This window comes from Zingiber officinale, chromosome 2B, assembly GCF_018446385.1.
Source record: "Zingiber officinale cultivar Zhangliang chromosome 2B, Zo_v1.1, whole genome shotgun sequence".
NCBI lineage: Eukaryota > Viridiplantae > Streptophyta > Magnoliopsida > Zingiberales > Zingiberaceae > Zingiber > Zingiber officinale.
Window position 1 is genome coordinate 81,432,129 of NC_055989.1, and position 5,850 is coordinate 81,437,978.

The 5,850-nt window shown below is 39.5% G+C and overlaps 1 pseudogene; it reads right to left on the reverse strand.

Moving 5' to 3' along the window:
- Positions 1 to 371: 371 nt before the first annotated feature.
- LOC122048385 lies at positions 372 to 5,597 on the reverse strand (annotated as a pseudogene).
- Positions 5,598 to 5,850: the final 253 nt, after the last annotated feature.

Sequence of the window (5,850 nt, forward strand, 5' to 3'; positions counted from 1 at the left end):
TCTTATTAGCTTGAGATGTATAGATCGAATTGCCTTATTCTCAACTAGTGCTCCAGCAAGACTTGCAAAACCCTATAAAATTTCACATGGAAATAAGGTGTAAGGAGTAAGGACACCAGAAACAAAATGTAAAAGATCTAGGAATTTCATAAAAAAACATGAAAGATTGCCCAAGAATAAGGTCATACAGAATATTCAATCATATTATTGTTAAGTTCCAGTACACGTAAAGTTTGATTTTCTTTCAGCATATCTGCAATAACCCGTGCACCCTACATCCTACATAACATATTTAGCATTCAGACTTTACCAAAATCAAGAATCATTTTCTTCCTCAAGAAACAAACAACCGGAACTTGCAACAAGTAAAATTAAACAACCTCATCTCCAATACCTGAACTGTTTAGTTGGAGTTCCTGAATACATCCATTTACCTTCAAAATATCTGAAAGACGCTGCATAGGAAATTTCCACAATCTCAACATCTAATGAAAGAAATAGGAATAATGTAAAGTAAAATAACATGTCCAAAAACTTCTTGGTCAATGAGAAAAATTATTAAGAAATAAGCACATAAAGAAAACAAAATCAATACCCAAAAAATGTTAAATTACTCATTTTGACAAAAGTTATAAAAACAAAAAATATGTTGGTAATAGATGACAAAGAAGAAATAAATGTTACTTGAAAAGTATAATTCTCTTAATCTTAACAAAGTGACTAATACTAAGTGATATTCTGGTCAACACAAAGAACTAACCCAACACAAAGAATCGAGTTTACTGTTATAGATAGCTATTTGCCTTTCGTGAACAACCAACAGATGTGTCTGATTACTGTGAAATTGAATTTGGATGTCCCCAACTAATGGAGATGTACATCCAGTAAACGCCTGGATAAAGCGGGAGTTTTTCTTCTCCCAACTACCTATGCTCCAAACACAAAGCTACATATAATCACCAAGTAAAGGGGTTAGAATATACATTAGAAGCGAAGATGTTAGTAGATACAACTTTAAAATATGAATCGGAACGCAAGTGGAGATATGGTCGACAATGAATTATTTTTTATCTGCACACTTGAGCATCGGCTCCAGCAGACACGAGAACATTTAGTGAAGGGGAAAATGCAAGACAGTTATCTTTTTTTGGTGGCCCTTGAGTTTGATTTTCACCTACAAGAAAGTGACATTATAGACAATGATTTCAAAGTAATGCAAAAGAGGAAGTTACCTATTGAATTTCAAAAGCAATACAAACTATAGAAGGCATCAAGAATCGACATAGTTTGACAAATAGAAAGCACGAGATTATGAACCTCATCAATCTGAATATTATAGATCAAAATACTAGAATCTTTCATTCCAGCAGCAATCATGTTATTATCTTCAGGATGAAATGCTAAAGACGTGGCTGCCGGTGGGGTTGGCATAAAAGTGGTTATAACCTGAAAGATATGTTTCGATTTAGTCGGTTTAGTCGGTTTGGTTTCTCCATGTTTGGTAGCAAGAGTAAAATCAATTCATGGCTACGCACCTTAAAAGTCCTCATATTTAACAGAGAAACTTTTCCACCTGATGCAGACGTTGCATAAGAGTCATTCTTAGATAAAGCAATACAAGCAGTTGCTTCTTCTGGATTGTTATCACTCCTTTCATTGGTCATAAGAATACCATTTGGTGGCTGACGGAGCTGAGGAGCAACAGATGCAGTTGACTGAACAAGCAAAGCAAACAATCAGCACTAGGCTTATAACAAATAGATAATTTCTTACAACTGTTTCTTTCTGACCTTGCCCAATGGATTTCGTTCATCGCACGGCCACTGCCAGAGTTTATGCACTGCATTGGAACCAAGTGCTAGTAAACTGCATCCAGAATTGGTGTATATCAATCTCACAACCTTGCTCACTGCTGATGTTGAATCGGGCAAACGCAAAGTTTTAAGATGCCCAACATTCACAATCTCAGTTAGCTTCCAGCTTCTGATTCTTTCAGTTTCTTTAGGAATCCTTGGCTTGACATCAGCAGCTCTAGTACTATCCACAACAGCCTGTAGATTTTGCTCATGTCATATAAAATTTTGTAAACACAATATTCACTTTGAGTAGTTGCTGAATATTACCTTCACATTGGAATTAGATTGTTTAGAAACACTACGTGAAACCTCAAGCATCCTTAAAACCCGTTGTCCATCAGCATTTGCCATGATTTTAATTCCATTATCACTAGTCGTAACAGCAAGTAATGAACCATCTTTCTGGAATCTCAGTTGAGGAAATGCCTGGCATGGAGAAATAAGAGTTGCATACAAACTCAAAGTTTGAACTGCAAGAAATATACAAGAAAAGCTAACGTAGATTAAGCTACTAACAGGAAGTCCTCCATTTACATCAGTAGTAGTCAGTATATCAGTGTTATCCATATCCCAAAACTTAATCTGGAATTCATCCCCTGCAACCAAGAAGCGGTTCCGAGTTGTGTCGAACTGAACAACTCCCAATGAGTGTTTTCTAAAGCCATTGTATGTCTGCTTAATAGTTCCAGTCTCATTCCACTCAACTAAATGTGAATCCCCATCTTTACTTGTTCCACATGAAAAAAGCCTTGTTCCATCTGCACTATATGCCATTGTTGTGCACCAGTGGCCAGGAGCTTCATAGGCAACTCTAGATCTCAAACCCTCATAGCTCCATGCTTTGATTTTACCATCAGTTGAAGTTGAGAAGAAAAACTTCATAGATAGAAATAATGAAACACTAGAAATAAACTAAATTGAATAGAAACAGTATGTAGCAGAGAAAATACATACATGGATAGACCCGTTGAAGTGAGGACAAACATAATAAACAGGGGCTTCATGGCCTTCAAATGTATACTGTTTCTGTCCAGTTGAAGCATCCCACACCTATTCATCATGCAACGGAACCTGTTAAGAACATACAATTCTTCTTGTACAATCTTCTGACTGATCAACCACATGGTTTTACTCACTTTAATTGCCTTGTCATCGCCGCAAGTGATGATCGAGAGAGTCTTCTTGGGATAGGAAAAGGCAATGTCATTAACACTGCCTATATGAGCATCAATCTGTAGAACAAGATGCTATCATCATCATCATATATATGGTTGCCAAACACCATAACTATTAACTGACCTCCAAATGTTGTCGTAATTCTTCATTTAGATTAAAAGCATAGATCTGCACTAGATGCTTTGAAAATGCAACACCTATTAGTATCACAGAAGAATAACAAGAATTTTAGTTTGATGAACTTGATCAAAATAATACAACTTTGTTTTTTTGCTTCGGCATACCAAGAATAGAACCTTCAGGACTCCACAAGCATCTGTTGACAGATACAGTAGCATCATTAGTGAGTGATGCCTGCAAGTAGGAAAAACTCCTGCTCTGTCACAAATCCTGTCAAAACAATTTCTATGAGAATAGGCGATGAATATCACTATATTATGAAAGAAGTATCCTTTTAAATACATCATGCAGCACATCCTGTCCGATCCTGATTAAGAATTGAGACTTGTCTACAAAGTAGCAAACAGGAACTAGGCAAACAAATACAACGCACAATGAAAAATAATTAGAAATGAATTGTAAAAGTTAAATAGGAACAAGAAATATATAGTAATTTCCATGAAAGGGGCAAATACAATCAGGATACATGTATATTAGTATTTCTCCTATTCACTCAGCACCAAAACCATTTTCTTGTTTCAAACAGGAGCTAAAATTAACCACAGCCAAACAACTTAATAGACCAAACAAAACATTCATGATGCCATGAAGCAGTAACAATCAAAGGATAACCTAAAGAATGGGAAACAAGGAAACTATTTTACAATTTATTAGTTAAAAAAAAGATGCACTGAGTCCATAAATATTTTTTACTAAATTTTTTTAGCATGAATTTTTGATATAACAATCCTGTACTTATATTATAGAACAATTAATTTGCTTTCATCATCAATCATATGAATGTCTGAAGCTGCTAAGCATTAATGCAAAATAAACTGGAATTGTGCAAGTACAGAGCTTACTCTTCTCTATAAAATTCCATGAGTATATGATACTGCCATGACTAGAATTGCCACTCCAGGAAGATAAACCCACCTAGGACGCCTCCCTCCACAACATGTAAGACAAATCGATAGAGTGAGAGATCGAAGGGGCTGCTTCCTTCGGATCCTTATCCTGGCAAAGCCTGACCTCTATTCTCTTCGATTCTCCGTCGTAATCAATCCAAGAATGCAATTTTTCTCCTCTGCTGAGGATGAGAAGCAAACCATCGTCGGAAACATTACTGCTTTTTGTCAAAAGTTCTCTGCCAACATCGACTTCGACGAGGCTTGCTGCCGTCACGAACTTCACTGCAACGACACTGGTCGATAACCTAGACCAGTCGCCATTCGCCGGTTCCAATGGAACGCTGACCGGAGATAAAAAGAAAGCTAGGCCTCCGCCATTGCCGGGCGAAACAGAGAACGAGAAGGAAGAAGAGAACTCGGCTTGGTGCCGAAGAATTTGACTGGTTTCCAGTAAATCATAAGCCCGGAGCTCTCGTTCGCCGCACGCGTCACCCTCACCTCCGAGCTATTCATCTCAGCATCGCCATAGAGGGCAAACTCCGTGGCGAAGCTCTGATTTTTTCCCCGACCCACCGAAAGAGAAGAAGAGAGCGTTACCTTCTCCAGTCGATGCGCAGTTCCCAGGTGACAAGGGGGCGACAAGCAGAAGGATGATGGCGAGAATGAGAGTGGAAGCGGTCGAGGACGTCGTCATTGGAAAGATCCCTAGGCGAGGTGCAAAATGTGCAGACGACGAAGGAGCAGAAACCCTAAGCACCATGAAGCATGAGGAAAAGACAGAGAAACCAGAAACCAGAAAGCATGAGGAGAAGAAACCCTAAGAGATGGAGCAACCCGCGAGAGGGCAAAGACGGAAGGGAGAGGAGAAGAGAAGGGGAAAGAGGATATGGATGTGGTCGTTTTCCACAGACCTCACAAGGGAGTCGTGTGTTGATCTTGATCGGAGAGGAAGGGGGCGTCGATCTAGCAAGGGGAAGGACGACGCGATATAGGTTTAGGTTTGGAGGGAAGTGTTGTAAATTTTGGTTAAGTATGGGTGGAAAAATTAAATTATTTTATTTATCATAGACACTGGGTTTTAAAAACCGCTGTTAAAATCGGTGTCTATTAACGAAAAAAAGGCGCTCATAGACATCGGCTAAAAAACCGATGTCTATGAGCGAAATTCAGCGCTCATAGACATCAGTTTTTGGGAAAACTGGTGTAAAATACTCAAAGACATCGGTTTTTGCTTAAAACTGTTGTTGTTCCACTGATGTCTATGAGGGATTTTGTTGTAGTGACGCAGGCTTCGCCTTTTTCGGTCGTCGTCTCCAGCAGCAACTATCAGCCTACCCATGACTTCTGTCGGCCCCACAGCACCGTCGTCGCTGTCCCTCTTCCTGTCTCCACTATCCGTCTTCTCCGACACCCCTACAACAACCTTCGATGTCGCAACGGCTAACTCCGGTGGCCCTACTGCAGCTGTCTCTGTCTCGAGCGCATATCCAACCATTGCTATATTCTGGCTTTCTAGTCGCGGTTGTATTTCGAACTGTGTGCTTTGTGTCTAGCCTTCTTGTGGTTGTTATTATCCGGCCTGTGTGCCATGTTCCGGCCTACGTGCCGATATTATATCCCGACCTATGTGTTGACGTCATCTCTCCGATATTATATCCCGAGCCTATGTGTTGACATCATCTCTCGGCCTGCGTGCCTCTATCATCTCTTGGCTGACATGTCATTTTCTGGATCCAGGTCATGCTCAG